Below are 5926 nucleotides of genomic sequence, written 5' to 3' on the forward strand. Positions count from 1 at the left end.
GAGAGCAATGACCATGGCGGACGGCGGCGCTCGGGTACGGCGGCTGGCACGACTAGAGGGCGTAATCGAGCTCGGGGAGAGGGGGTTACGACGCGGGAGCTCACGGTGGTTGCAGAGGTCGTCGAAGCGGGCTCGGGGAAGGCTTGACGGCGTCGGAATCCCGGCGGCGATCTCCTGTGGCCGAGGAAGAAGATGAGGACGTCGAGGGCATTGCGGTGCTTCCCAGCTCACGTAGCTCGGTGGGGTAGATGGGGACGGCGTGGCGGAGCTCTCGAGCACGTTGGATGGGCGAGGGAGGGCCGGTGGTCGTGGCAACAGCAAGCGGCGGCGACGGCATACTCGGCCATGGGGGGGGGGACAGAGGAGCGAGGGGGAGGGAGGTCCAGAGAGTGAGGGAGAAGTGAGAGGGGGCGGGGAGGTGGCGTGGCACTCGTGGAGGCGTCCAAAAGCGGCGGAAGCAGGAGGTGGCCTCGCGCGTGGACGCGCGCGGCGACCACACGCCCGGCGTCCCTCTGGCATCCTTTTGGCGCGAGGTGGGAGACGGTGGCGGCTCTGGTGGGCTGGGTGTCGGGACCCCGATTCTAAGTCACACCGATCTAGCATGTAACACCTCATATCACTTTGTGGCCTCACGCACGGTATTCCCACAGGTGTCGCCTTACCATGGCCCGGGACCGTTTGCGCCTTTTGGCTCACGTATATGATAGTGTCGCTAGCATCCATATGACAGAGAACTCGGGCCGACATGACTAGTCGTGAACCCAAAGTGGCACTAACTTACGGGGACAGGCATACATGAAACAACATCGAGCATGTCGGTCAGCAGCGTGTGAATCCGGGCTGTAGCAACTGGGCTAACAGGACTCCGGGAACCCGGGCTGTAGCAGGCTAGGCAGGACTCTGGATGTCACCGCGTGACATTTCCCCGAAGGGACAGACACAGGAACGAAGTGAATCACATGCCGGCCAGTCTAAGTATTCCGGAGCAGTAGTGCTGGGCTAGCAGGACTCCGGTAAACCGGGCTGTAGCGGACTACCATGGCTCGGTGGAAGCACTAGACTACATTTCCCCATAAGAGAGGCTACCAAGGATAGACAACTAGGTTGTCGGATCCCACACATAGCAATACACGTTACACGTACGCATAACATGCAAGTATGTGCTGTACAACATGGCATCACAACATTAAGCAAACTCATATAGATAAAAGGCCCAGAAGAGCCACATAGCATTAAGTACAAACAGGGGTCACATGACCGATCATTCAGAGCATACAAGCAACGGAAGCATTACATGTCTGAGTACAGACAACTACAAAAGAAAAGGCTGAGAAGCCTGACTATCTACAAGCCCCTCCCAAGGGTACAAGATCGTAGCTGAGGTACAAGCTACTCGTCAAAGTCCAAGCGGAACTACTAGTAAGACTGAAGTCTCCGCTGCAAAAACATAAATAAAGCAACATGAGTACAAAGGTACTCAGCAAGACTTACATCAGATCCTATCATACATGCATTTGTATCAAGAAGGTAGTGTGGGGTTTAGTTGCAGCAAGCCAGCTTTGACTCAGTGGCTATCCTGTTCTACGACTACGAGAAACTTCTTTGAGGTAAGATGGCGCACACGAGTCCACTAATCACCACCTCAATACCCCACTATGGATTCATTCCCGTCTCACTACGAGAAGCCATCCATAGCACTCACACTTATCTTGAGCATTTTAGAGTATCCACTTCAAGTTGTCTATGTACCACGTAAGCATCCAAGAAGTCCATAACCGAGGACACGGCTATTCGAATAGATCATGATAACCCTGCAGGGGTGTACTGCTCACACACGCTCTCGCCACTTACCGCCATTGTCGGGTGGTTGGTGCGACATATGCCAACGGATGGCTTATCATTGTGGGTGCCAATAAGACATCGCCAGTGCCTGGAAACGGGATGAGGCGAAGACATGCACGCCGGCGGATCTTACCCAGGTTCGGGGCTCTCCGAGGAGAAAACACCCCTAGTCCTGCTCTGCGGGGTCTCCGCATGATCACTAGATCAAGGAAAGGTAGCTACAATTGCTCCTAGAGCTGTTGAGTTCTAGGGAGAAGAAGAGCAAGGCTACCTCTTGCTTCTCTCTATATCTATGGTGTGTATGCTCTGTTTCGAAGCTAACCCTTTGCATGGGTGCTCCGGGGGGTTTATATAGGCCTACCCCCCGGGGTACAATGGTTATCCGGCTGGGCTCTGGTCCCAGCCGTCAGTGTCTACGCTCGCCGGCTTCTCCGCCGGCTGTTGGGTCCCGCCGGCTGCCGGCTTCTTGGTCGACAGGTCGGCCCCACCGCCTAGGGTCTTGTCGGCGGCTGCTTACTGTAGCCTCGCCTCTGATGACGAGGGCTTTGTCGAGGTAAGCGTGGCTACAGTGGGCCGCCTCGGGGGCTCTCACTGTAGCCTTACCTCGTCTTGTCTCCCTAATGGGGCTCCTGCTTCGAGGAGGGGGGTAGCCAGCTTCCGGGGGCCGGCTACGCCCTTGGCCGACTGGGAAAGGCCGGGCCGCCTTCACGCCTCTCTCTGGCTGGAGGGGCCCGCCGCCCGTGGGCCGTACGGGAGTCTGTCGTGGATGACGTTGAGGCTAGCATGGCTACAGTGCCGAGCCGCACGGGGGACGGCCGTCCCGTACGGCCTCCTGTAGCCATGCCCGCCTCGGGCATCGGGGGTAGTGGGCCGCACTGTGGCCACACCCCGTCTTGTCGCCGTTATGTGGGAGTAGCTTTGGTGGTTGTGGTCTCGGCCGGCTTCTTGGAGTCGGTGCTCTTGGAGGCCGGCTCCTTGGAGTCGGCCACCCTGTGGTTGTGTTGGGGAGGCAGGTCGCTTGAGGCCGGGCTGCCTTCCGTGAGTCGGCTTCAGAGGTAGCCGGCCAGGGAAGGGGGGGGGGCAATGCTTGGAGTGTTGGGAGGCCCAAAGGCCTGATAATTTTTCTGAAGAACCAGGGGTAGTCAGTATGGCTACCCGTGGCCATTTACTCCGACAGTAGTCCCCGAAGCTGATTGGGCTTCGAGGTTGAGTAGGAGTTGAGAAGCTCGATCAGCTTCCCTTCTTAGCAAGCCGGCAGCTGGGAGCCGGCCTTGGTCAGGCGTGCCGCTTTGGTCGAAATCTTCCGGAGTCGGAGGGCGGGAGCCCGCTGGCGCGTGCACTGGGCCGCGGGCCGGCCACTGGCCGTCTGCAAACCACGTGGCCCTTCTTGGCCGGAAAGCCTGCCAGCCCACGCGCGTGACGGGACGTTGCCGCAGGGAGGGGGCCCGCCACGTCCGCGCCCCGGCCCAGGCGCGGATTGTCTACATCCCGAAACCGCCCGCACGTCCCGTGCGGCAGTTTCGGCTCGCATTTATGCGCAATAATCGTGAGACGTGGGGGAGTTGGTGCAGTTAATCCCATGACTCCCCCCGCGTTCGGCTTCCCCGGTCCTGCCGCGCGAAGCTATAAGTAGGGGGGGTGGAGGGCAGCAGGCCCTCGCACGCTCCTCCTACCTCCACCATCTTCTTCGCTCTCCCGCTCTTGCGACAGCGCCTCGCCGCCGCACTCTTCTACTACGCATTCCTCCGCCGCCGCGCTTGTTTCTGCCATGCCTCCCGCCACGGAGCAGCATGGCGGGGATTGGGATGGCTCCAACGTCCACGACGACCACGTCGAGTTTCTCCGCAACACGCGGCGGCTGCCCGGCGCGGACAAGGTGGAGGTCCGCCTCGCGCCGGCGAAGGAAATCACGCCGGAGACGCAGGAGGGCGAGCGGGTGGTCTTCCGCTCGCACTTCTTGCGCGGCATCGGCCTTCCAGTGAGCGCCTTCTTCCGCTCCTGGCTCGAATTCTATCAGCTCCAGCCGCACCACCTCACCCCGAATGCGGTGGTGCTGCTGTCGGCCTTCGTCACCCTGTGCAAGGGCTACCTTGGTGTCCTCCCCACCCTCGAGCTCTGGGGGGAGTTCTTCCAGTCCAAGCTGGGCACGCGCAGGCAGGGCGTGCCGGCTCAGACTGGCGCCTTCATAGCGTCGCGGAGGTCGGTCGCCGACAACCCCTTCCCCGTCATCCCGCTAATCCAATCGGTGAAGAAGTGGCAGAAGTCGTACTTCTACGTGCGGAACATCGCCCCACGGGGCGACTACATCAACCTGCCGGCTTACGTAGCCGGCCCACCGGCGGGCAGGCTGCCCCAGTGGTCCTTCCGGGCTGTGACTCTGACACCGGCCGGGTCCGCAGCCGTCGCCCGAGTGCGAGTGATGACCCAGTCGGAGGGCTTGACAGGGGCTGACCTTCTGGCCGCCTTCGTCACACGCCGGTTCTTCCGCTCTAGAGCCGTCCTCATCTGATCTGTCAGATGAGCGGCCAGCTCGATCCGAGCCGGATGTGCACCAAGGACATGCCGCACGAGGAGGTCGCCTATATGGTGAACTACCTTGCGAATTGCAAGCTCTCCGAAGAGTGGCAATTCGGCAAGGAGCCATACAGCCGAGCCAATCCACCGCCCATGGTGTGCTCTCCCTGTGTCTTCTTTTTCTCTCAACTTCGTTGCCGAGTTCCTCTTGGCCGACTCTAACTTAGTCGGCTTGTTCTTTGACAGAGTCCTCTTCTTCGGCCGGCCGGCGGGTTAGACACGGAGCGTCGATTCGTCCCCGACCGGACGGAACACGATCTGGAGGACCCCGACCTGGGGGCGGCCGGCATGGACGACAACATTGAGCCGGGTGGCGGCCAAGCCGGCGGCGAAGCAGGCGGCTCCGGGCTCGGAGTCACCTTCGACGACTGGCCGGACGACGACGAAGCCGAGGTCGTCCCGCGCCGCCAGCCGGCTTCTAGGCGCGGCGCGGGCTCCTCCGCTGCGCCGCCTGCTCAGGGCGGAGGGCAGAAGCGTCGCGCCGCCCAGGGTTTGTTCGGTCGGGGACGAAGAAACCCAGGGGCGGGGCGGCAGCCACCAGGCGTGAGGAGGCGGCCGCGAAGGCGGCTCGCTTCCGCAAGACGGTGAAGCAACCGCAGACCGTGTCGGCGTAAGTTCACTTTCTTCGTATACTCTTTTTTCTTTCTTTTCTCTAGTGGTTCCTGAACCTTTGTCTTTTTCTCCAACGATCAGAGCTCCGCTGTCGCTTGAGCGGGCGGTTGCTGCCTCCGTCGTTGAGTCGCCGAGGGGCTCTGGGAGCACCACCCGCCGCATGGACCCCCGTGCCGACCTTCAGGAGGTGACAGAAAGGAACGCGCGGGAGGCGCGGGCGGAGCGAGAGGCGCGGGAGGCGGAGGCACGGAGGGCGGCCGGCGCCCAAACGGCACGGGAGGAGGAGGCGGCGAAGGCACTCGCCGATGCCGCAGCCAGGGCCCAAGCAGAGGCTGCGGCTGCAGCGGCGGTGGGGGAGGTTTTGATGGTCACCCCGCTGCGCGTCATGGCGCCTGGGGACATGGAGCCCTCGCCAGAGGGAGCCAGCGGCGACCTGCCAGGGCTGGGGGGAAGCGACGACGTCATCATCCTGGAGAGGGCGCCGGTGCCGACCCCGCCAACTGGGGCAGCTCAAGGCGGCCAGCCTGATCCGCCGCCTGCACAGTCGGCGGGGGGCGAGCCGGCCGCGAGGGCTGAGACGGCGGTCCGGATTCCGTCGAGCCGGCGTGCGGGGAAGGCCGCGTCAGAGCCGCAGAAGGCCGCGTCGGAGCCACAGCCGGCCGTGGGTTCCAGCTCGTCGGCCCAAGATGCGGAGGCGGCCAGCGCTACCTCAGGGTGGACGTCAGGAGAAGGGACGGCCGTGGTGAACGTGGCTGCACAGGACGTCCGGACCCGGCTCCAGGGTCAAGCTGCGGCGCTGAGGCAGTTCACCGACGAGTTCCTCGTGACGCGGGCGGCCATCCGGGTTAGCGCTCCCATCTTGCTTCTTCTTGATCTTGATTTCTCTTTGATCTTGATT

This window comes from Aegilops tauschii, chromosome 6, assembly GCF_002575655.3.
Source record: "Aegilops tauschii subsp. strangulata cultivar AL8/78 chromosome 6, Aet v6.0, whole genome shotgun sequence".
Classification (NCBI taxonomy): domain Eukaryota; kingdom Viridiplantae; phylum Streptophyta; class Magnoliopsida; order Poales; family Poaceae; genus Aegilops; species Aegilops tauschii.